This window comes from Hemiscyllium ocellatum, chromosome 19 (genome assembly GCF_020745735.1).
Source record: "Hemiscyllium ocellatum isolate sHemOce1 chromosome 19, sHemOce1.pat.X.cur, whole genome shotgun sequence".
NCBI lineage: Eukaryota > Metazoa > Chordata > Chondrichthyes > Orectolobiformes > Hemiscylliidae > Hemiscyllium > Hemiscyllium ocellatum.
In genome coordinates, this window is record NC_083419.1 from 50,809,557 (window position 1) to 50,837,188 (window position 27,632).

Here is a 27,632-nt window from a genome sequence, read left to right on the forward strand (position 1 = left end):
GACACACATGGACAACGTCAGTATCAATTAGTACAGGTCCTTCTGTTATAACACACCTTTCATCAACGCAAATTTGCTGTAATGTGATTGACGAATTGGGGATGCTGTTTCTACACTGCAAACTTTTTCAAATGTGTATTGGCTGTAATGTGATTACAGCGCCAACACTTTGAAGTGCTGTTTCTAAAGCGCAATTTTTCTATAATGCAGGGTTGCACAATAATGCAACCATCACATTATAGAAGAACTGACTGTACCTGTACCTGTATCTGAGGCCACAGGAGAAATGGACAATAAAAAGATCTGGGATTCAAATAGAGTGGGAATGGATTTTCTTTATTTTTCTGAATGAGACACATATTCATAATTGTGCCAAAAATGGAAACAGGATTTCAAATTTCAAAACTGTAAACTGCATCACAAAGTATTGAAAATGTACTTTCTGTCAATAATCAAGGTCTAAAAGAGCTAACTTTCTGATCAACAACCTACCATGGGTTGCCTAACTGGATACATCACTGGATTCATTGTTATGTTTTGCTCAAAAAAGTAATGTTCAAATCCTGAAGTTGCTTGAATAAAAGAATTCTGACCCAATGCACCCGCAATTTCTTATCATCCTCCATCTTATTAATTTACATTGATGGAGAACACTGCAATCGTTCCTCTGGATCTGACTTGGTTAAGTACTGAAATGTGACAGCAAGACAAAACAAAAGGAAATGTTCAGTACTTCTTTGGCACAGTCTCACATTGGCCTCATGTATTCTAGACTCTAAAATAGGACTTTGAAACAGAACAATTTTATAACATTTTAATCATGTACCTGTACATTTGCTATTAGAAATGGAAGAAAGATTAGTCTTTAATAAAGCTAGTCCACTCTTATCCCTTGAATGACCAACTTATCATAATTTCTTATAAATCCTTTATAAATTCAGATAATGTCAAGTGTAGTTGTTATATGTGACTGTAATATTGCAGTTTATATCTCCCATACAGCACATCCTCTGCCTGGAAAATGTACAAAGTTGGAAGGAGGATGTTCCAGCCGTGTTTCAAATTTTGAAAGAGCTCTTGTGGCACAGTGGGTTGTGTCCCTGCCTCTGAACCAGAGGGTCCTGGTTCAAATCCTTGATGGTTGAGGAAGGCACATTTAAAATGTAGCTGGTCAGGTTGAGGATCAACTTCTATGTCCTTCCAATATAGGCCATGCAAACAGAAAATGTAAGGGATCCATATGTTTAAATGTATGGGCTGCACATAAGAGCAACAAAAAGAGGGGAACATCATCACTGAGATCAGTCTACAACTCATTAATATAAACACTAACTACTAATTGGAATCCAGCAAAAATTCTAAACATATTCTGCAGGCAGAAACTAACTTTGGGAGAGATTGGATGTATCTGTTAATTTGACCTTGTGGTCACTGGCTATGTATGTTCTCATTACCTATAGATGTTGGATAGCCTTTCATCACTGTCTCCCTTTCACAGCTTGTCCAGCTTGAAACGTAGAGCTGTTCCATCTGTGTCTCCTACACAGCAGAATCACTCCAGCTTGTATACAGCAAACAAAAGGATTTTATTATAGGAAGAAAATACAGCAAGTTAATTGTTTCATTGTCTTCTTTCCCACGGGGAAGTGCCTGATCTCCACACGGAAACGTGTCCTCTGTGGAATCGTCTGAAATCAGGAGCTAACTGCACAGTATTCCCAGAGGCAGGCACAGTTTCCTCCTTGTGGTACAAGGATTCAAAACTTCCTGCAGGCAACTCTTAAAGAAAGGCTTCAATTGGGATTGGGATCCTTAACAGAATGTTAGTGAATAGTGCACAAGGACCTTTGTTTATGTTTTGTAAAGTGGAGGCAGTGATGACATTTTGACAGGAATACCACCATCAAAGAAAATGATAAATTTCATGATAACGTAACGGACATTTTGACAATTGCTTCCTCCCTTATTTGCAAACAAGTCAAATCCATCTTGTTTTTTTTAGAAAAAGCTGTCAATACTACAGAAAATGGACTAAAGAAGAAACTAATTGTTTGGAGTAGGTTCTTTTTTAGTTTGGTTATTAACAAAAATAAATTGCTTTTTATAGCAAGTATCACTTTAAACACTCCAAACATTCAATGGTGGTAGAAGCATGTTGGGTTTGCAACTTGCGCAATGATACTTTGATCTCCTGAACGTGACCCCAACCACATGGCTGAGGTTGGTTCAATTTAGACCATTCTAGGATATTGCTATGTTTATTTTCCATCCCCCACATTACCTGTGGGACAAAGTAATGGAGAAGGAAAATTAAGACTCCCACTGCATTTCAAGTCTGAAGTCTGGTATGTTTGTTTACATGTACTGAGTTAACCATACTGGAATGGCTGGGACCACAGACTGCTTTTAAACTGGGACCTGCAATGCTAGTCACTCCCACATAGTTGGCAAACAGCGCAAATGGTAAACAAATATGTCTAATTTTACATGACTGTACATCTGTAATTAAAGAGCAACATCAAACACATGTTGTGAGTACACAACAACACAGACAGAATTAACAAACAAGATACAAAGCCAGAATAGTTTTCTCCCAGTCTACCAAGTATTTGTGGTTGATCCATAAACAAACAGAAAAGCATCAATCCCACTCTTACCAATACCACCTGCAAGTGAATCAGCTTGGCATATGCCACGTCTGCTGCACATTTCTTACATAACTGAATGCAGGGCATCTATGAAGAAAGTGATTTAACTACAGTGCTTCAATTAGCGGTGACAATTATTTATTGGGATTGAAGGTAGACTAAATACACAAGAGTTCCTGCCCACTTGCATTCACTCCAAGATTTAATGTTAAGTGCTAAGGTTTGGAATTATAATTTAAATGAAAGAAACTCTAAAAGTAACTGAATTTCTCATGATTTTTCTCCGTATTCTGGCATCATCAAGATATTGCCACTTTTGAAAGAAAAATTAAGTAGCAGCCCTCCATACAACCTAACAGAAACAAAACTAGAAACTGCTGGAGAAACTCAGCAGGTCTGACAGCATCTGTCAAAAGAGAAGAAGAGGCAATATTTCAGGATGGATATGGCTTCTTCTGAACAAAATAACAATCTCGATCAAGATGGAGTTACTCATTCTTCTTTAGCTTTTGTTCCCTGATGTTAGGTGTTGGGTTCCAATGACTTAAATGTTCACAAAAGGTCCATTTGATAGGTTTGTTTATGGGATTATTTCTTGCTGGTCTCCACAGGATTAAGGTTTGTCACTGGGGGCTGTTTATGAGAGCTGTAGAGGATATCCATTAAATCTGTCTGATTAGGGAGGCACAGAAATGTGACCAGCCCACGGAGCATGTGGTAAAGTTTGGGGAGCAATCTTAGATCAACTCTTGAATGATGTCCTGCTGTTGGGAAATTTTTATCAGCAGCGGGACCAGAATTTGGACATACAAGGGCTACTTCGAGCATTAGGCCGACCATTGATGGGCTCCCCTGCCATGTGAGGAGGTCGCTAGCTAAATGTAAGGGATTTTCCAGCAGTAGCCTGGGGTTTGAAGGCTTTTTAAGAGGGCTGCAGGCAGGCTGTGACTCCTGTGATATCCCTGGAGAAGATTACCCCCTTCGCCATCATCAGCACTTGGCCCAAAATGTTTAAAAGATTTTATTCTTCTCTCATCATGGGTTTAGTTTGGGAATATGTTCAACATGGACAAGTTGGACCGAAGGGTCTGTTTCCGTGATGTATGACTCTACAACTCTGTAATGTGGACAAAAGGGAATCATTGCCCAGTCAGCTTAACATGACTGGTATGAAAATAATGAAATTCCCCCTAAAAGGGTGAATGGAAATATACTAAGAAATGTCAGAATTGAAATTCAGCAAGAATTTCAAAATCTTATTTGATGAATTTAACATTTTGAGGAAGTAACAGAGGTTGTAATGGAAATGGATTGGATGGAATGAATCTGGATTTCAAAGGCCCTTCATAAGATTATTCATAAAAAGCTTATTCCAAGAGTTTGGTATGGGTTGTGAACTGGTATGAAGTCAGATAACAGATAGGACTAAAGGGGGATAATTCAGTACGATAGATGATGGGACGTTGTGCTTCCAAAACAATCAGTGCTGGGTCTCTGCTTTTCACAATTTATATTAATGATTTGGACTTTAATGGAGAACACCAAATTGGGAACGATAGTTTAGAGACGTTATGACTCACCTAGGGATTATTAAAATTTACAAGGACTTTCGAATACCATTTCAACCAGTGGAACCATGTCACAAGATTTCACTTCTTAGCAAAATAAACGTTTTTGTTTTATTTGCTGATTTTATGCACGAGTGCTATTAACTTAATATGGTTTGAACCTATATATTTTAAGCTACTTCCTTTACAATTCTTTTAGATATATCAATGTTAAAATTATTTACCCCTGCAGGGAGACAAAGTATTTTCCCTGGGACCAGGGAGTCCAAAACTAGAGGGCATAGATTTAGGGTGAGAGGGGAATGATATAAAAGAGACCTAAGGGGCAAAGTTTGGGTATATGACTAGGAAGGGTTTGGAGGGATATGGGCTGGGTGCTGGCTGGTGGGACTAGATTGGGTTGGGATATCTGGTCAGCATGGACGGGTTGGACCGAAGGGCCTGTTACCATGCTGTACATCTCTATGACTCTATGACCACCTGAGAGCTTGCTGCAGTCCTCTGGAGGTGTTTCCTCAGCTCTAGCTATTCTCAGAGGTAAAACTTTTACTTACCGTCATTTAAATGTGGGGACTACTGTTCCTTTTCTGGTTATGTTTCCAATCCTTCCAAGTTAACCTACTGGTTACCTTCATCTGCATAAAAACCCTGCAAGGCCGACAAAACATTTTCCCAGTAGCTTCAAACTGTGCAATCTCCCAGCTTCTGTCCCCAACAAAATTCGAACTGTGATTACGTTCACTCACTTTCCACGCAGTCAGTGATGAAGTTAGTGGTTTAATCTGATTGCAGTCCAGTTATATCTTGCTGTCATTTATTTCAGCTAACACAGTGAGGTGCAAACTATGTACAATCTAAACTGCAACTAAAAAGCTCCTTGGCAAGCACACAAGACAATTTGAAACCAGACAGCCTTCCAAAGCCCTGCCTGTCTCCATCATAATTTAGCTTGCTCTGGGATATCCTAAAGTTGATCTCCATTAAATTATTCCTCATTTACAAACGTTCCAGACAAGTTAGCCTGCCTGCTATTTTGTAGCTCATTATCTTCTACTCTAAGTCTATTAAACAAACATGAGTGACCTTTGAACTGCCACTTCTTTCCATATTCTGGCAATCTCTCAAGACAAGCATTTAATTACCCTGCCATTACAACTTGCTAAATTTCTGAAGACTTTTCCATGGGATGTGGGCATCACCGTTCAGGCCACCATTTATTGTTCATCCCTCGTTCATCATGCCTGAAGACCTTAGTGGTGAGTAGCCTTTTTGAACTGCTGCAGTCCATGTGCTGTAGTGATGCTCAGTGCTGTTACGGAGGGTGTTCCAGTACTTTTAATCAGCGACACTGAAGGAGCAGCAATAAAGTTCCATGACAGGATGGTGTGTGCCTTGTTAGGTGACAATGTTCCCATGCAACTGTTGTCCAGATTCTACTAGCTATTAGAGGGCATGGGTTTGCAGCTTGTTGTTGAAGGAGTTTTGTTGAGTTATTGCAATGTCTGTTGTAGACAGCACACCATTGTTGCCATTATATGTTTTTTCAAAAAAAAAATCAATATTATCATTAACCACAATCTGGATATTTGCAACAAGAAGACTACAACAAATTGCAAGATAGCAGGAAGAATACAGAGGTCAGTAATTACTTGGAAGGTACAAATTGAAATGGATTTTAGGAAACAAGGGATCTCAGAGAAACAATTCATCAATCATAAAAGTTGCCCTACAGCATGACTTGACTATGTAAAACATTAACAAATAAAACACTGGGCATATTTCTAGAGGGACAGAATTTATTAGTAGTGAAGTTATGTTCAACTTGTATCAAACCTTGTTTAGACTGAACTAAGAGAAACGTGCATCTAGTTCCGTTTGCCATTTTATAGAAAGGGTCTAAACATACTGGACAGGGTACAGAGAAAATTGACAAAGATATTATCATGAAGCAGGAAAGGATTTCCTTTCTCAAAAAAAAAACGAGGGCTAAGGGGTGACCACAGATAGAGATCTTTAAAATTGTAAAAGGTTTTGATAGAATGGATACAGAGGTAATGTCTGGAAGTCATCAAGATAAGATGGTTAGTAAGTAATCCAGTGGGAATGTAGAAGGAATGTATTTAGCCAATGATGGCGAGAATGTGGAACTTGCTGCCACAGGGAGTTGTTGAAGTGAACAGTTTTGGTGCATTTAGGGGAAGCTGGATGAGTACATGGTAAAGATGGGAATGCAGGGTTACAATGATAGATTGCAATGAAAGATGTAATTGGTATTTTATAACGGTTTTCCACAATTTTGATGCTTTTGCACACCTAAACCTTTGCTTATAAAGCCAAAATGACCCAATGTCATTTATAGCCTGCTGGATGTACTAAGTAAGAAATGAATGACCAAGTAGCTGTACCAGTTACCCTATAAAATGTCCAGTCCTCAAACTGTCAATTGTCCAATTGTACAGCTGCTGCTAACGCTCCTTCCAGCTTAGATCCAGGAACATATGAACTGTGGCACTTATAGCTGAAAGCCCTTCCTGATTTGGCTGAGTTGCAACCTCATTAATAATTATCCTCCTCCACCTCATGTTCCTTTATGTTGGTTACCTATCTGCCCTCAACCCCCTCCCCATGGCCTGCTGCAGCCTAACTCCCACTCTGTATGATTTTTCCCATTCTCATTGTGTATCTGAGGAACTGTAGGCCACATTTGCAACTAGATTGGCTGAGTCTGCAACTTACAGTGGGCCCAGTGCCACTTTGAAGGCAGTAAATGTGGCTGTGCTTCAATTTGAATGATAGGGCCGTGCCAGCATAATTTTCAACTCCAAAAAATATCTTTGTATTATTTGCTGGCACCGTCATTCCAGTGAATGCTGTCCTTGTCTGCTGGTGATGAAGGTGGGACCACTTTATATTCTAGCTTCAACAGCTCCTGTAATGCCCACTTCTGTTCAACAAAAGAGCAATCTGAAATCTTGGTTTATAACTTCTTTACAAAATGTCATTTGATAGCAAAACAACAGCTTATTTCAGACCAAATTCGATTGCTTGCAAAACACGAATTGAGGTCCAAGTAATCAGAATTGTGTTCCTCCCCCCAGCTCAAAGACAGTGGAAGTCTTGGCTCTTGGCCGGTTTAGGTTTCTTCCAAGTGGGAAAGGAAATCTGAAACTCTTCATATTGGAGCCAAGAGAAGATGCAGGACCAGCATAATAAAGCAGAGATTCTTACTTTACTGTTTATGTGAACTAGCAGGGTTCATATGATGTAAAAGAACACATAAATATTTGCAAAGTTACATGCAATAATCTTCATTTCAATGTCACATGAACCCTGCTCCTCTCTCTATTTGTGATATTCTGGATAGATTTCTCATTTTCATGGAATGTACTGATGTACCCCAATTAACTGATTCACAGAGTAATATTGCTTTTGTTGTGCTTTGAGAATGTTAGAATAATGTGTTAAGGCTCTTTCAAGTAGCACAGAACATGCCATGCAGTTTAAATAGGCCCTGCACATCTTATATTCTCTTTGCAAGGCAACACATGAATCTTAAAGCGACCACACAGTGCAACAAAATGGCTTTAAGCAGTGAAGATAAACGAGAGGGACCATTGGTTCTCACCATTTCTGACTGAAATGTGAGTAAGTCATATAGCAGTGTGGTTCTCTCTGAACCACCCTCTGAAGTGGCCCCACTGAGAAGATGCAGGACCAGCAGAATAAAACAGAGATTTTCAAATTACTGTTCATTTTAAACTGGCAGGGGTCAGAACCTGAGTAAAGGGGGCCTTTGGAAGGTCAGTTGTTTACATTGTGAATTTGGAGCATCCCAGGTCTAGGTCAGTTGTGTCAAACTGCTACAAGAAATAATAAACTAAAACCAGATTAATCACTCAACATTGATCTTGGCACGGGATGCTTCAAAGTCACAACCTGAACAACTGACCTTGCAGTGTCACCCTTTACTAAATGTCTGATCCTTGCCAGTTTATAGTGAACTGTGAATTAAAAATCTCTGCTTTATTATGCTGGTCCTTGGCTCCAACAAGAAGAGTTTCAGATTTCCTTTTTGAAGCTTGTCTCAAACATGTTGATATTATCTTACTCATCATCAATGTTCTCTCGAAGCTGAGTTGCCGCTCCGAGGGCCTGCGCATGTTGATTGGCATCCAATGCTGTGCCAACGTATTCACTTCTGGTTTCTCCAGGTGCTGCTGCACATGAACCGCAAAGGTCTGCGCAGTGGTTAGAGAAATTAGAGGGACCCTAGCTCATCAGATCTTAGAGATGGTGGTACTATAGTTTACAGTCACGGGGAGTGACCCTGAGAGTTTTCAGCATAACGTCTCATATTATCAGGTCAGGCAGCTCAAGACAATCTCCTACCGAATGCCACTGACCTCCTGAAGGATGCATTTGCAAATGGGGCCCGTGACAGATGGTGAGAGACCAATAAAAAAGACATGATTTGGAGATGCCCTCACAAATGTGATAATTGCAAATACATCGATTCTCAAGTAAGAGTGATCCTCTTCCTCTTTCTCTCTCTCTCTCTCTCACACACACACACACACCAACTTTTAACGGTGAAGAAATCCTCTACTGTGATGTGAGAGAGATGCTGGTTTGATGGTGATGTTTCACCATCCCCCCCAGATCTGCCCTTCACTGGGGATGAACAATCAGTCCTCAGTAAAGGCCTTACCTTCATCCCACTATGGTCCGAGAACCATGAGTTTGACATGCATTGCGACATTGGATATTTCCTCCACCACCTCTGGGCTGACTTTTTCCATTAAGATTCCCGCCCACCCTCCAAGGACCCCTTCTTGTGCCTCCAACACAACCCATCCACTTGGATACCCCATGCTGCTCTGTTACCCGCTCTCAATCTCTTCATTTCCAACTGCCGCCATGACATAGACTATCTCAACCTGTCCACCCTCTCCAACCTCTCACTCTCACAACACGCAGTCCTCCACTTCCTCCGCTCTAACACCAGTATCACCAACAAACCAGCAAAGTACATCGATAACTGCATTGGCACTACCTGGTGCTCCCATGAGGAAGTTGAATGGTTCTTCAACTTGACAAACACCTTCCATCCCAACCTCAAGTTTGCCTGGACCATCTCAGACACCTCTCTCCCCTTCGTGGACCTATCTGCTCCACCTCCCTTTCCGACCTATCACCTTCACCCCCACCTTTATCTACCTATCGCATTCCCAGCTACCTCCCCTACAGCCCCACCCCCTTTCCATTTATCTCTCAGCACTCCGGTCCAAAAGCGTCATTCCTGATGAAGGGCTTATGCCTGAAATGTCGATTCTCCTGCTCCTTAGATGTTGCCTGACCAGCTGCACTTTTCCTGCACCACACTCTTCAACTCTATTGTGATGTACAGTACTACCACTGTGATAAATGGGATTGATTCAGAACACATTTAACAGCTCAAACTGGGTATCCATACAACAATGTGGGGGCATCAGTAACAGCTGAATTGTATTTGATTACAATTTGCATTGTCATGCTCCAGCATACCTCTCAGTCTATCAGATAGACGTAAAGTGTTTTCATGCTTTCAGCTGTCACTACTAAGTGCATTATTGTAATGTAAATGTGTTCTTAGTACAGTTATTAATTACAGGGATCTGTTCTCTCATGGTAAGTTGACCCTTACATTGAAAAATCTTGTAAAATTTTCACACACATTACAATAATTTTCCAACAGGGAAAGTACTGTAATGCAGAGATAAAATTAGAAAGTGACCTGCCAACCTGTGTTGTCATCATTTTTACTGCAATTTGAATGGCTTTGGTTGATAAAGGAAACCTGATTTTGGCACTTGAGAAAAATCTCTCCACCTGCTCCCTTATATTGATTGGGAAACAATCATCTTTTGTTCTTTCCTTCCATAGTGTAGTATATTGTTTGGTCAACTGTGGTCATTATGTATGCCCGGCTCAGTTCCAAACATTATTGGGTTTCAGCACCGTAACTATTCCATTGATCTGAGAAAGAACAAATGTTCCAAGAAGCTGTATGTACTGTTTGTCCTTGTGCTGTTGTTTCTGGTTGGTTGACACAACTTAGGATTATAATTATTATAAGTTTCTCTTCACGTGGTAGAAAGCATTTTCTCTCAGTGCTGATGATATGGATAGGTTTATATTTTCCCCAGGGGAAAACATTTTTCATTGATACTGCATGGTATTTGAGGAGTGTACGTAGTACATACTGGGTGAGGGACATGAGGAAACACAGGGTAATCACAGTGACATGGTGTGGGGGAGGGAGGTCGGTGTGGGTGATGAGGGGTGATTAAGAATATCTGGGCACAGACATTTTGCATGAAGTGCAATGTGTGAACTGAGAGGTCATGTAGGGCATAAAGATGGCATTTGACAGCATAGGGTTGTAGTGTGATCGAAGGAAGCAAAAGCGAAGTTTAAGATGTTGGGATACAATATTGGAGAACTGAGGCAGGACTTTGAACAGGCCTGTGAATCATGCTAGACTATAGGTGAACCCAGCCCTGGTGTGATAAGCCAGAAATGGCATGTGAGGTCACATCAAGCTGAGCTGTGTGCAGTGATCATAATGAAGTCAGCTACATAGACCTGATTGGGGCTGCTAACCTGGTCCAATGAGGAAACCCTGGCTGATAAATATAAGCAGGAGTGTCAGAGGTTCTGTTCGCTCGGAGAGCTGGCTGTGAGGAAACCAGATCAGTATGAAGTTTATAAATAAAGGGTGACTTAGTGACAGGATACTAGCCTCTGTAGAGTTACTCCAGTACACAGTTGGTGAGCTACAAATGTACATCAGTCAAGTTTTACTGAGCCTAAAGGTGGATTCAGCCCAAAGTTTCCTTTTGTTAACTTTAAAATCCCCTACTCAAGGAAATGACATTTTGTCACTAATTAATATATTGCATTTAAGCTTTAAATGTCCTCCTATCAGATGAAAGCTCATGCCTGAGAACTGCAAGGTGACTTTACAGATTTTAGTAAACAATTAGTAAGTTCAGTTTTTGGCACTTGTTCAGAGATCCTGATAGCTATGGTTTGAGTGCATGCGGTGTGGGTTGGGATGTCATTAGATTTCTAGTGCATTGGTAAAAACCAATGCTGATAAAAAGTGTTTTCCCACATTATACAGTTTTGTTTTTCACTCTTAAAAAAACCATGTGCCTATCCAGTCTGCTTAAGTATTAAATGATAATTCTCAAATCTATTTTCCTGCCTTATCCCCATAAACCTCAATTTCCTTAAATATCTGTCTGTCTCAGTCAGTGAGTATACTTAACGACCAGCCTCGATAGCTCTCTGTAGTAATGATTTCTGCAGATCCACTAATCTCAGAGAGAAAGATTCCTCAATATCTCTGTCTTAAATGGACAAGCCTTACTTTGAGTTATGCCCTCTGTCCTCTCCTGTCCTGTGTCTTCTATACTAGAGAACAATTGTGGGAGCTTCCAAGTATCATCTTAAACCATCCTTTAAGAACTGAACTAGGAAGAAGTATGTTATTTATCGAAATACATTATTTGCTTCCCTTTTTCAGTAAGAATGGCCATGCCAAGATGGTGGAACTAAGTCTACAGAAGTTCAAGAGCACCAATGACCATGAAGTTATATGGTGCTGCAGAGGAAATGGGTTGCCTATTTGTACATCATTGAGTTCAATCCCGTTATGAGCTTTTTAGTGATACAGGAAAATGGAAAGGGCTTATCTTGGATCAATACTCCAAACGTGGCCATCAACTGGGGGCAAACGGATAGACAGTCTTACACAATACAATGTACAGAGGAACTTCGGTTATCCAAAGGACACAAGCGGGGAGTATTTCATTTGGTTAATCAATTTCTGGATAATCGAATGCCAGATAACATAGTTTAGCTGAGTTTCAGGACCCTGCGATCTTGCTGGATAATCCAAAATTTGGATAATCGGATGCTGAATAACCGAGGTTCCTCTGTAAAGATACTAGTTTTCTTTTGTAAATGTATTTATTAGCAATTTTTTTTAAACTTTACAAACATATAAACTTATTGAAAAAAAACAATCAATAACAAATATCAGTATAATAAAACAAAAATAAACACAAATTATAATACAACTACTGTCTCCTAACTACTAATCTGTCCTCTAACTCAAACAAACCCTAACACTGTGCAAAGCAACACCAAAAAAAAAGAAAAGCAAAAAAAAAACCCCACAAAATACAGAACAGCTATGCTCAGTGCAAAGGTCCCAAACAGAGGAATGGGAGGATTGTATATATACCTGTATTAACTCAGGAGACCCCCTCCAGGGCCCAGGGCTTGACAAATCTAACCATCCTGGTTAAACAAACGCCCTAGTTAAGATAGCTGACACATCTATAGCTAAATAACTCAAGTAGAGCTGCCATGTCTTATAAAATGGTCTGTTGTGTGGTGCACCATGTTTGTAAAAAGGTCCAAGGGAATGTGCTCCATAATTAATTTCTGCCATCCCAGCAAGCCCGGCGGGTTCTCAGACACCCAGTTCATCAGAATATTCTTCCATACACAATATACAAGAATATTAAATAGTTTCTTCCCATGCTCGTCTAAAGATGGTAAATTTGGTAGACCTAAGAGGAGAGATATCAGGTCAACTTTGACTTCAGTCCTCAATACCCTCCCTATCTCTCCTGCCACTGCGCTCCAATAAACACGGAGCCTGTGGCATGTCCAGAAGCAATGGGTAAGAGTACCTACACTTATTTTACATTTGGGGCACACTGAAGATTTCCCTTTTTTAAACTTCGCCAGACGGTCTGGTGCCAGATGAGCCCTCTGCAGAAATTTTAACTGCATAGCGCATGTCCTATTACAGATTGAGATCTTTCGCATATTCTCCCATATGTTCTCCCATGTTTCAGAAGAGATCTCCACTCCCAGCTCTTGCTCCGAGACCTCACAGAACCGGTTAATATCCTGCCAGGCCCTGCCACGCAGCAGGCGATAGAGGGCACTAACCGAAAGGGTGCTTGTGGAACGTAGCAACATCCTCTCTGTATAGGGATTAGTGAGAAACATAGTCTTCTTCTGGATGAAATCCCTAACCTGAAAACAACGGAAAAGGTCTCTGCGGGGCAACCCGTATTTGCGGTTCAGTTGCTCAAAAGACTTCATAATCTCCCCCTCAAACAAGTCTCCCAAACTATAAAATCCTCTCACTGCCCATAGTTTGAACCCTGAGTCCATCATCCCTGGTCGGAACCTGGCATGCTAACTATAGGTGTAAGTGACGAGTCTTGGATAAACAATCCTCGCTCTGACACATCGCCCTCCAAGCCCTGACTGTACTAATGACAATGGGGTTCCAGCAGTGGTCCGTAACTGTCCTCATCTTATCCATGAACAATAGGTTAATAAGAGAGCACTTGTTTGGGAGGCCTCAATATCCAGCCATATTGAGTTTGGATCATTACCTACCCAATTATAGACAAAGGACAGCAGGGAACTCAATTGATACCTCCTGATGTCTGGGAAATCAATTCCTCCCCCTCCTTGAGGCAACTGCAATTTAGTAAGTTTGATGAGGGGCCGCCCACGATGCCAGACAAAGGAACCAAACCACCCCATAAGCTTCCACAGCGTTGACCTGGGAAACATTATAGGGAGCATATGCATGGGATAAAGCAAACAAGGAAGAACATTCATCTTAATGAGAGAAATTCGGCCCGGTCATGAAATTGGAAGAGCCTCCCATCTCTGGAGATCTCGCCTAATATTGTCGAGCAAGTGAGCAAAGTTAGTCCAAAATAACACATCAAACTTGAGGGTAATAAAAATGCCTAGGTATCGGAACCATGCCTGTGACCACTTAAAAGGGAACTTAGGGCCACCTTCAACTTCTGGCACATCCTTAAGGTTCCCCAAAGGCATAGCCTCCAATTTTGCAAAGTTAATCTTATATCCTCAAATAGCCCCAAATAATTGATACATTGTATCAAATGGGTTCGATAAAAACAGCAAGACATCGTCCACTTACAGTGTAATCTTGTGTGCTCTCGATCCCACTTCCGGAGCACTATGTGGATGTTCTGACGAATGACCTCTGCCAGCGGCTCTAACACCAATGTAAACAACAACGGTGAGAGGGGGAAGCCTTGCCGACTACCCTGACCAATCGTAAAATTCCCAGACTTCACCCTGTTGGTGATGACCGTGGCCAGAGGGTGACGATGTAAAACCTCCACCCACCTAGCAAAGACCCCACCCAACCCAAACTGTTCTAAGACATAAAAAAGATACGGCCATTCCACCCGGTCAAATGCTTTCTCTGCATCTAAGGAAATCACCAACCCCTGAATCGATCGTTGCTGACAAACTTGGACCACATTCAGCAACCTTCTAATATTATTAGAGGACCTACGGCCCCTTATAAAGCCTGTCTGGTCCTCTTTAATAGTATGGGGCAACACCCTTTCCAATCTCAGCGCCAGGATCTTGGACAGAATCTTGAAGTCTGAATTTAATAGACAGATGGGCCTGTATGAGGCACAATCCTCAGGAACCTTTCCTTTCTTAAGAATTAAGGAAATACTAAGGAAATACTTCTCTCAAGATGGTGGTAGGCATTCATGCATACAGGAGTGATTGTACATCTCCAACATCGGCCCTGACAGAATCCCTATAAACTCCTTATAAAACTCACCTGGAAGACCATCAGGGCCAGGCACTTTCCCACTCTGAAGTTGCTTAGCTGCCTCCTGTATTTCCTGAACTGTCAGTGGGGCGTTAAGGAGAGAGGCCTGTTCCAAGGTTACCCCTGGGAGGTCCAGGTTCTTAAAAAAGATCTCCATTTCAGCCCTTCTGTCTTCACAACCTTCAGACCAATACAATTCAGAGTAAAAGTTCTGAAAAACCTCATTAATCTTGTTAACATCGTATGTAAGGACCCTGGCGCTGTCTCTGACTGCAGTAATGGATTGGGAAGCACGCTTTTTCTTAGTCAGGTACACTACACACTTCCCTGGCCTATCCCCATATTTGACAGCCTTTGTCTAGCAAAAGCAAGTACTTTCTTTGCGTTTTGTGTCAGTTATTGAATTTAAGGCAGCCCGAAGGGTCGTGATCCACCGTAGCTTAGCCACCGAAGGCCGCGCAAAATGTGCCGTCTCCGCGGCTTTCAACCGCGTCTCAAGTAGATGCTGCTGTGCCTCCTTCTGTCGTTTCCCCTAGCAAAGGTCTTAGCAGTCTCCCATAGCATAGACGGATTACTAGCCGTGCCTGGGTCTATAGTCAAGAATTCTTAAAACTCCTTCAAAACATATTCCACAAACTTAGAATCCTTAAGGAGAAAAGGGTCCAAACCCCAGTGCTGCAAACCTAGCCCTTCACTCTTGGCCTTAACCTCCAAATACACTGCTGCATGATCAGAGATAGCTATATTCCCAATATTACAACTCATAATCAAATCCAGAAGGGACGAGGGAGCCAGAAAGAGGTCAATCATCGTGTGACATTTATGTGGGTTTGAGAAAAGGTGAAGTCCCTGCCGGTAGGGTGAAGACATCTCCAAATATCCACCAGCCCCAACTCCTCGCATAAGTCAACCACCTGCTTGGCCTGCGAAGAAATAGTTGGGGGCCCACAAGGCATCCTGTCCACTGTCGGATCCAAAAGACAATTAAAATCACCCCACCCCCTCCCCCCCCACCCCCATAATAATGTGCCGTGTTCCAAACGCACTCAACTTAGAGAAAGCAGTAATCAAAAATTTGACAGGATGCACTCGAGGACAGTAGACATTTAAAATGCCAGATTCCTCCCCATGTATCAGGGCTTTAAGTATCACAAACCATCCCTGCTCATCTTTCACCTGCTCTAATAAAGTGAACGGAAGATTTTTCTGGATAAGTACCGCCACTCCCCTACTTGTAGTAGTAAAGGATGAAAAGAATACCCGGTCATAACCCACCTCTGTTGTAATTTCAGGTGTTCCCCATCATCAAGATGGGTTTCCTGCAACAAAGCGATATCAACCTTTTCCCTCTTAAGGCTAGAAAGCATTTTTTTTCCTTTTAACAGGCGAATGACTTCCCTTAATGTTCCAGGTGCACCATTTAATAAAACACTTCGCCATATCCCCTTTCAGACACCCTTGAACCCCTTGGAGGGAAAACCCTGCTTACAAAAGCACCGAGCATAGGTAAATAAAGACTCATAGAATCGAAAAACTATATGTACAAAAACTACTCTATCATAACTATAAATAACTATTACTACCAAAAAATTACAAAGAAAACCAACTATAAAACCTTGAATGGAAGACTCTTCCCCCTGCCCATAGGGGGCACTCACCCTACCCATCCCCTCCGTCACAGTTCCTTCAAACCCGGACTGTGCCCCAGCCTTAGGCCAGAGACAAAACAAGGAGATGATCCTTAAATCAACAGAAAAAAGACAAAGTCATCCCTGGCTTCATGTCACCCCTACTTGTGACTAAAAGAGAAACAGAACAAACAAAAAAAGGGGAGAGACAACAAAGAATATCCACAAAATTTCCCTTCAGAAAATCCAGTTATTAAAACAAAACAACTTATTCCAAAGTCTTTTCCTCCCTTTCCAAAAAGGAAATTATAAGGGAGAAAGAAAGGAATAAAAAAAGGGGAAAACATGGGGAAAGATAGAAAAGAGAACAAACATTAACAGTATTCTTCAGGCCAATCTGTTTATTTTAAAGTGTCTACAAAGTTTGTAGCTTTATCCGCTGAGTCAAATGTATAAACTGAGTCCTCATGGCTGAAACGGAGCACTGTGGGGTATCTCATGGAGTACTGGACGCCCAGGTTCCTCAGCCCCTTTTTAACTTCATCGAAGGATTTCCTCTTTCGAATTACAGCTGCAGAAAAATCCTGAAAAAACATGATTTTCGACCCCATGTACAGCAGTGCTTGCGGATTTTTTCCCAGGGATCTGGAAGCTTCTATGACTTTTTGCTTGTCCTCATATGAATGTAAGTGCATTAGGAATGAGCTGGGGCGCTGCACCAACCCTGACCTGTGCACTGTAATGCAATATGCCCTTTCAATCTGTAGCCTGCTAGACTCGATGTAAAGGCCCAAAACCTTTGGGAGCCAGCTTTCAAAGATGCTGTCTGGCTGCTCACCTTCCTCATCTTCAGGGAGCCCGACAATTGGAGATTTATCCTCCGACCTCAATTTTCGAGGTTGTTGATAACGGTCTCGCAAGGCTCGCACCTCTCACTCAAGCATCTGGATCCGACTGGATGAGGACTCCATTGCAGCTTCCGAGGCCTTAGTTTGACCCTCTGCCGCCTCCAGCCTCTCCCTGAGGCCCTGGATCTCCTGCTCATGCTACTGCAACATGGATGCAATAGATTGGACCTGGGCGCGAGTCTCCCCATGGATTTCCTCAATCGCAGCCACAACTCTCCATCACCACAGCCAATTCCTGTGAGTCTGTCAGGTCCCTGGGGGGTTCAGGAGAAGCTGCTGCTGCTGCAGTCTCTGGTGTGGTAGGTGCTGCAGGGTAATGTCCTCCCTGCTGCTGTTTGCTTGCTCCTTTTTCCTTTGGCATCCTTCCCACTCCCAAATATTAACAAATATGTGTTCTGTAAGGTTTTAGACTAATAATTCCACCACATAAGTTGGCCAGGAATAGCAAAAAACACCAATATGCCGTGGCTGTTAGGCAGAGCTGTCCACAGCAGTTCCACAGAATCGCCGCCATCTTGCTGAGTCAAGATACTCGTTTTCACTTGTTACGATTTTCAGCTCCCTGAGAAGTGAGTTAGTTATACAAATGAACAAAGGTTTTTTTTTCCCTAATGGCTTTTCTAATCATATCATCGCCCTCTGTTGAGCTGAAAGCATTAAAAATGAATCAAAAATATTTAAGGTAGCTCTGGGAGTGAGGGAGGCATCAAGGTAGAAAGCTGCAATCTAGGAAATCATGTTACTTCCTGAGACCTTGATCCGCCACACTCCCTAACGTGAGTGCATTCAAAATGTGGCTCACATGTGGCAAACTTTGTGGTCAAATGGGGCAGAATCATAAAATGCACTTATCACTTGCCGGGTAAAATCAACTGGTTTGGATGTGGCAGAGTGGAGACTTAATGAAGGAAGGTGGTGGTGTAGCTGGTATCTGCTGCTTTCCTGCCTCTGCAGGAAGGCCCATGGTCTATATGCTCATAAATCTGTATATTGAGGCCCTGATATGGCTAACTAAGGATCATTCAACCAGCCATTGATAGTATCAACTGGGCAGGTCAGTTGCCATGTATCATGCCTGAAAGCAGGAACAGGAGGATGAGGTTAAGAGTCTGCAAGGCTCAAGCAAAGGCCTGGAGTCTGAAAGTCAATTGCCTGCACTTTTCACTGAGCGCCTTTCTCCCTCCCTTCTCCATTGAACCCCCTACCCTACAATCTGTGCCCCACTCTTACCTTGCTCCAGGATCCTGCCACTTCCGGCTTGCTCCCTCCAGCAACTGCTGCTCATCTTTGATTGGCATCTTGTGGCAGGGGGATTTTCTTTGACCCATAGGGGGCTCTAACTCCTGAGGATGTTCCTCAGTCACTGAGATCCTCATTTCAAGTGGAAGGGATTGTGAAGGATGGTCCCTACAGTGCAGGTAAAATCCTGGGTGTCCGTGCATAATGTCTATGAATATACAAATTTGACTTATTCTGATGTAATAAACTAATGGTCTTGTTTGAAGTTCCATCTCAGCCACATTATAAACTGTAAGGTTATCAGTGCAATATTTAAACCATGCAATGTCACTGTGCAGCACTTTATAATAAACTCTGAGATTAAATAAATTGAACTAAGTGCATGGGTTTGTACTTTAAATAATCGTTAACAGTCACTTTCTCTGTCAGGTGGTCTCCATGTTCTTCTGTGTCTGGCTGAACACGCAGCCTGAAGTTACAAACCAGTTGTCACACCAAACTAGACATGATCCACATTGTTCATCAATAATTCACAAATTGCAATTTGATAAACAAAGACATGGTGCTTAGTAATGATGTATGTCTACTCTGTAAGTTCGAGATGTAGACACAGTTCACTTGCAATTGAAAAATGTTAAACCTTTTAAGAGATAGCTAAAAGGATTCTCATATCATGCTGGAGCCGTGAGGGAGCACCCATTCCATATCACTTCTCATCCAATAGAAGAAGGACAGTTAGTTCATACTGAAGAACTCTTCCCCAAACAGACCATCAGTGATAATATTAGATGGCATGACATTGAAGGTTGCAGAATACAACCTGGTCATTATCTAAGGCCCGAATCCTAATATTGTCCCAGTTTTTGTGTTCACTTTGGCCTTCTATCTGTCTGCTTAAAATTATAGAAGGCTACATATTCATGAGGCAGTGTGAGTGAGATTTTAGATACTGTGCTCATCACTTTGTCATGGTTGTGTTGCTCCCCAAATTTTCACTCATCCTGATAAAATGCAGCAAAATCCCCATTTAGAGACAGATGAAATATAAGCTGTCCTGATAAAGACATTTCAGTGCAACATTGGCTCAAATTAGAGCCTTAAATATCTCTCAAATAGGAATGCAGCATCCATATTAGTGACTGTTATTGGACTGCACACAAGTACACACACCACATTACTGTGACAGTAATTGGACTGTATGGGAGTACAAGATCCACAATAAGATGACAGGGATTGAAATGAACTGGAATACATAATCCACTTTACCATGACAATGATTCGACTGGATTGGTGAATCAGATTCACTATGCTGTGACAGTGATTGGACTATATGGCAGGATAAGATCCACCAAACTGTGACAGTAATTAGACTGTACTGGTGTATAAGATTCATTATACTGTGAACAGACTGTACAGGATTCACTGTACTGTGCGAGTGATCAGATTACTTTGGTTTGTAGGATCCGCTATACTGGAATAGTGATTAATGTACTGAAGTATAAATCGTACTGTACTCTGACAATGACCCATTGTATTGTGACATGCATTGGCATCCAGGTTTCTCTCTATGAAGGCAGGAATGTGACATTAAGTCCTGAATATTGTCGCTTTGCCATGTAACTGAACCAGTCACAACATTTACAGTCCATAAGTAGTGTCAACCATCTCCCTACCTTGAGTCCAATTGAGGTAACAGCACCAGATGGACATTACAAACTGTGTTCAATCACGGGATGACAGGGATTTGCTTCAATTTTTGCTTGTTTCAAGGGCTGTAGTTTGGAATGTGTAGAGGAATAGTTCTGTAACGTGCTGAGATTTTACAAAGCTGTATGCAGTCTGCTTGTCAGTGCACACAGCAAGAAGTGCACTGCGCCTTGTCCTTCAGAGTCTACTGACCATTGTAGATTAAAGAGAACCACCTGCATATTATTTATAATAACTGAACCTAACAGTTTGTCCTTTGAAACTGAAACAAAAATCCTGCAAATATTGCCTCTCATTTACAGCAGGCTATGTTAAATCACAATCATTTACTCCCTTAAATATAAGATGCTGGATGCACATATCATGCTATTCGATTACAATTTCCTTTTAGAGTTTCACTTAATCCATTGCTTTGCAAATTTTCTATAAATTCTTATCATAACTTGGTTATTTATATGATAAAGCTTCCTTCCACTGAACGCAGTGTGTAAAACATACAGGTGGCATCTTCGCAGCCACTGAGCAACAGAAGAAATGGCGAGTGAGCTGGGAAAATATGGAAGGTCTGCTCACTTCACAGCTTCGAGTATAAAACGTCAACACCATTATTGCCCATGCAATGCTGCTTTTCTTGGGGTATGTACATTTTAGAGGCCAAGGAAGACATTCTTACCCTAGCCACCAGACTTGCAATCTCCTACTGAAAGTCTGCCTTAAGCAGCATACATCGAAATCAGATTTAGTGAGAAAGATCCATGTATCCCATTTCCCTCATTGTTGGAGATTTCCCTGTCCCAGTGTTTTGAGCTCATTTTTTAACATGACATTAGTACGATAGCTGAATGATCACATGATGGCTTTGTTTCTGATATTGCCCATGTGGGCTCATTGGAAGCATTCTAACTGGAAGGACGTTCGTGGTTAGATATGGACGAGATTGGGATGGGTGACAGGGAGTGAGGAGAAATGCTGTGTGCAATAGTGAGTGTTGTAGATTGTCAGCCTTGGTGGGAGGTGGGTGCAGTGGTATAGACAGAGGGAGTGTGAGGTAGCAGAAGAAGATGGGGCATTCACCCTTGCACAGTGGTATTTTTACTGTGTTGCTGGACATTCCTTCAAACTATCAACACCACATTGGCCCAACCAGGGATCAGGCCATTTTGGATCTGATACATTGTAATGAGGAATGAGGAAGGTTTAGCATATTATCTGAAAACAAAAGATTCCCTAGTGTACAGAAACCATTTGAAGAAGTAAGCATTCAGGATAAGAGTGAGAAAGTTGGATGAGTAATAACTGTGCTAAACTTAAATAAAGATAATTGCATCGTAATAAGGACAGAGTTGACTGGACTGAGAAAAGTGTTGAGCAGAGAAAAATGATGAACAATGGAAAATGTCTGAGAAAATGGGTCATAACTTACAGCAAAGATACACCTCAGTTTGGGGGAATGATTCTTGGAAGAAACTAAACTGACTGCGGTTAACCAAGGAAATTAAAACTAGAATCCCTACAGTGTGGAAACAGGCCCTTCAGCTCAACAAGTTCACACCGACCCTCTGAAGAGTAACCCACCCCCCTGTATTTACCCCTGACTAATTCACCTAACCTACACATCCCCAAACACAATGGGCAATTTAGCATAGCCAATTCACCTAACCTGCACATCTTTGGATTGTGGGAGGAAACCCACGCAGACACAAGGAGAATGTGCGAATTCCACACAGACAGTTGCCTGAGCTGGACTAGAACCCAGGTCCCTGGTGCTATGAGGCAGCAGTGCTAACCACTGAGCCACCATGCTGCCACAAGGTGAGGTGGTTTAAGGAGAGGATTAAATTGAAAAAAGACATGCCACATGGCAAAAATTAGTGATAAGCCAGAGAACTAGAAAGTTTTAAAAACCAATTAAAGATGAACAAAGAAAGGGAGGAAATAACTCGAAAATGAGGCCAGGGAAGCAATCATGGGGAACCAGGAAATGGCAGAGGAATTGAGTAAATACTTTGCATCTGTCTTCACAGTAGAGGACACCAATAGCATTCCAAAATCTCTAAGTTGTTAAGGGATAAAAGTGGGAGTGAGTAGAAAAAGTACTAGGGAAATTAATGGGGCGAAAGACTGCTCCTTTATATATCATTATACAACCCCTACAGTGTGGAACCAGGCCATTTGGCCCAACAAGTCCACACTGACCCTCCAAAGAGTATCCCATCCAGACACATTCCCCTACATTTACCCCTGACTAATGCACCTCACCCACACATCCCTGAACACTATGGGCAATTCAAATAACCTGCACATCTTTGGATTGTGGGAGGAACCCACACAGACATGGGGAGAATGTGCAAACTCCACACAGACAATTGCCCGAGACTGGAATCAAACCTGGTCCCTGGTGTGGTGAGGCAGCAGAGCTAACCACTGAGCCACTGTGCTATTCGTGAATATTTTAGTATGGAAAGTGGTTTAGTTAATTAATAGAAGACTGAGAGTTGGGATAAGGAAAGCAATTTCTATAGCAATCTGTAACTAGTTAAGTGTCACAGGGATAAATGTTTGGGCCACATTTACTTACAACACAAGTAACTTAGATGAGAAAAGTGAATGTATGATAGTCAAGTTTTAGGATGACATAAAAATAGGTAAGAAAAGTAGGGATGACAAAGAGTCTACAGAGCGATATAGACGGTTAAAGAGAGTGGCCAAAACCTTGGCAGATGAAATATAATGTGGGGAAACGTGAGGATTTGGCAGGAAGTACTGAATAGTACTTAAAGGGAGAAGGACTGCAGAAAGCTACAGCAAAGAGTGATCTGTGCTTGAATTATAAGAAGCTGCATACAGTTTCAGTGTGTAGGCAAATCCACTGTTGGACTTTATTTTCAAAGGAACTGGGTATAAAACAGAGAAGTCTTGCTGAAAGTACACCAGGCAATAGTCAGAAAATACCTAGAATGCTGTGAACAGTTTTGGTTCCCTTTTCTAAAGGAAGATATACTGGAGGCAGTCCAGAGAAGGTTCACTAGATTGATCCTTTGCAGATAAGGGAACCTGACCATCTCAAGCTCTTTTTCTCCAAGGTACAGGAAGGGAGAGGGTTGCTAGCGAGAGCTGACACTTTGAGCTGCTGGGGAAGTTAGGGTGCGTGCTAGCAGAGTTGTTCAGCAGACGATTCAGAACACCTCCTCCCACTGTGTCAAGCCCAGCTGATGTCATTGTGAAGGAACAACCACAACCACAACCATTGCCTTTTTCTCCCCCCAGAAAGTCGTGAATGCCTGAGCACCTCAGAATTACTTCAACCCAGGTTTCAGCAAATGCTCTTAGTCACACTGTTCCATTGCTATATTCACTGCAGTATACGTAAACCAACTTCCTGAGAAACCATGACCTGGGTTTGTGTCGGGGTCGGTGAATCAGCATGTTTCCTGGCTATCTTTCTCATTTATACCATTCCAGGAAACTCTTGCTCAATGTTCATATAAAATCTACACATACCTAAAGATACCACAAGATGGCAGTCTGAGACCTTGTGTATTAACACAACCAGGGTGTGATTCTTTCCCAAACGCACAACGTGCAAAGTACAGACATTTCAAAATTGTGGCATTTACACATTTGCATTAAAAAAAATACAACTCTGTGGAGGGTCGGTGTGGACTGGTTGGGCTGAAGGGCCTGTTTCCACAGTTAAATAATCTCATCTAAAATCCCTCCCTGGTCTAGGTGGTTGATTTTGTCACTGCATTAGGGCAATCTAGTTAGCTTAGTAGCTGTGCCAAATTGCATAAGGATAGGAATATTTTGTTGTGAATCTATTGTGTACTCCCTTATCATTGTCTTGGAAGGCAATTGCAGAGTTGGAATGGCAAGTCAGTGTCTCACAATAACTGGATTATGCCGTAATTGCCATAAAGATCATTCAAGGAAAAACTGATTGTAGAGGCAACCCTCCATGATCTAATTTATCAGAAGTCCTTGAACAGCAAGGATAAATGCTCCCCCTCCTGTTCAGGAGTGGTGCACTCTGAGTCCTCTGTAGGTAGTGATATCAGATGCAGACCTGTGTCAATGTGAGGCCAGTACTCTGCAGAAAATAACATCTTCGGACCTCCAACAGAAAATAGAAGGGTATAACCTTCAGCAAGGAAGTAAACTTTTGGACCAGAATCCATAGGAGATTTCTGTGGTGTGTAGACTGGAAGATAAAATTGCTCAAAAGCAGGACATTCAGCATATGCCATCTGCCCTCTTGTCTTAATCTCAGTCAAATAATTGGACAGTTAAGTATTGAGGGTTCGAGTCTACATTTGCTTTTCAACTCATTTTTGCAAAAGGTCATTCTGCAAATAATCTAATCATTATCAAAGGTTTGCTTTTTCATGATAGCCTTCTGCAGACTTAAACAAATATTTTCATTCAAGAATTAGCTTTATAAATATGAGATTATTATTCCTTAATTGTTGAAGAAGCTTTCCCTAGTAGTAGTAGTAGTAGTTCAGAACGAGCTTTGAGCTCTGAACATTTTAGAATATTTTCCCCCATTAAGGTACCTCCTCGTTGTTTCAATTACACTAGAAGTTTGATGTCCTCTGTACACACTACTTGTATAAATCTTCTGTAATATTTTCTTTCTTAGTTTCTGAGGCTCCATAATGCAGTGTGACTGTTAATAGCTGGACTTCACGGTCAGCAGTCCCTTTCAGGTTTTTAGCCTGGCCCAACTTTTGTTTCATTTTGATCAGCTCAAATTCTTTTTGATACTTTTAACTTCTTCACGTTGATTAAATGGACACTGCCTTCACTCACCATTCTGCTCCCAGTACCTCATCACTTCATACACCTCTTATTAGATTAGATTCCCTCCAGTGTATAAACAGGCCCTTCGGCTCAATCAGTCCACGCCGACCCTCTGAAGAGTAACCAACCCAAACCCATTTCCCTCTGACTAATGCACCTCACACTCTGGGCAATTTAGCATGGCCAATCCACCTGCCCCACACATCTTTGGACTGCGGGAGGAAACCCGCACAGACACAGGGAGAATGTACAAACTCCACCCAGCAGTTGCCCGAAGCTGGAATCGAACCTGGTACTGTGAGGCAGCAGTGCTTACCACTGGGCCACCATGCCACCCGGTGTCCCTAGCTCCCTAATATAGATGAGGAGGAGGAAAGTCCCACTTGGAAGCTTGATTTAACAATGAATCTTCCTTTCATTCATAAATTTATGGAAGAAAGGACAGTGAAATACATTCTCAGGTTTCAGAAAAGTGATTAAAAAGTTGAAATGGCCAAAGGACTAATGGACTGTTAGGCCAGAAAGTGTCCTGACCTGATAAAGCAATGGAGCATTAGTCTAGGCATCCAGGAGATCATTGGTCAGGTAAAACTGTGGTATTGACCTCGAAAGAGCTTGCTATGGAAACCTACCTGTGAAGATTTGGATAGTAAAGATGAAGCCCAGTCAGACATTTGTTGAAATTGCCAGGAAGAAATAAGTTTTGGGATCAATGGTTTTGTTGTTGGAGCAAACATTGAAAATGTGAGGGGAATTATGACTGTGGAAAAACATAAGAATAGCAAACTGATAACAATTGTCTTATTTGGATGAGCATCGGGTATCTAAAATCAAAGGAATGGCTGTTGTGATAGATGCATGTGATATTTTTCACAAACGGCGATGTGTTCATTATTTATCAGAAGGAAATCAAGAGAGCAGCTGGAGAAATAAACCGGAAACTGCCTTTAGAATGAAAACCTCAGATAATCTAATCAATGGAAATGATTGTGTGGAGAATAAAATAAACATGAGGGAACTAGTATATATTCATTAATTTGTGGGTGGCACGGTGGCACAGTGGTTAGCACTGCTGCCTCACAGCGCCTGTAGACCCGGGTTCAATTCCCGACTCAGGCGACTGACTGTGTGGAGTTTGCACGTTCTCCCCGTGTCTGCGTGGGTTTCCTCCGGGTGCTCCGGTTTCCTCCCACAGTCCAAAGATGTGCGGGTCAGGTGAATTGGCCATGCTAAATTGCCCGTAGTGTTAGGTAAGGGGTAAATGTAGGGGTATGGGTGGGTTGCGCTTCGGCGGGTCGGTGTGGACTTGTTGGGCCGAAGGGCCTGTTTCCACACTGTAAGTCTAATCTAATCTAATCTAATAAGTAAGGGCATCGAAAAGCAAATTGTTGGAAGAGGAGCAAAAAATCTGTGGTTTTGAAAGGAACAGTAATCTGCAGAAAAGTGTACCTGTAAATGAAATGATTGTTAATTCAATGGCTCTGATGCAAGTGACTGAAATTTCCACAGGGAAACTCGTATCAGAATGAGAAACCCATTCAGTCTAGTCTTTTTACAATGGGGATAGATAGGAACAGCAGAGATTATAAATTCCAGTGTGTTTTGAAGAAGGGTCACTGGACTCAAAATACAACTCCTCCTTCTCTCCACAGATACTGCCAAACCTCCTGAGTTTCTTCAGTAATTGCTGTTTTTGTGAGAGATTAGTTTTGAAAGGGAAGTCACTCTATATTTTTTTGACCAAGAATGAGCCTAAGGGGGTTATTACCCTGAACGATGCTGGCTTATTTCAGAGCTTACTGTTAGAGAAGATTTGGACTTTTCTTCAGAAAGTTCCATGAATCAAATTGCCTGACAGTAGGTGTTGATATACAATTGTACAAATTACAGTTAAATTATGCTCTGATGATGGGGTCTTGTGCGGTTGGAATTATTCCAAAAGGTGCCCCTCAAAATATAGGGGGAAAATCTTCCCAGTCCTGAATAATATGGGCTCTAGTGAAACACTTGAGAGAATCACACAGTAAGTTGAGCAAAGTCCACCTTGACAGCAGGAACGGCAAGTTACGTTTTCCAACAAAGTTCTGGGCATTGAGATGAGACTGTCACTAGGGAACAACAAGAGGCCTATCAATGGGGATTATTGTTCGCTATCATCCTTGTTATTCCTTAATCCCATTTCAATAACATCCACTCTCCTATTCCACCACCCACTGGATAGTGCCCCTGAGGGTTCCCGAGATGAATGTCGGAGCTGGAACCTGGTGACTACACCTCGCTGTTTCTTTGTCTAGACACCATCTTGGAAACATGGCACTAGGATCTCATGGCACATTCCATGGGCACCTCTTGTCCACAGACACTGGCTGTGACAGACATACCAGCCTCTCTGCCCCACCCTGGCTCATCTCCTATCCACTTACAGCACGGCTTCTGCATTTTAA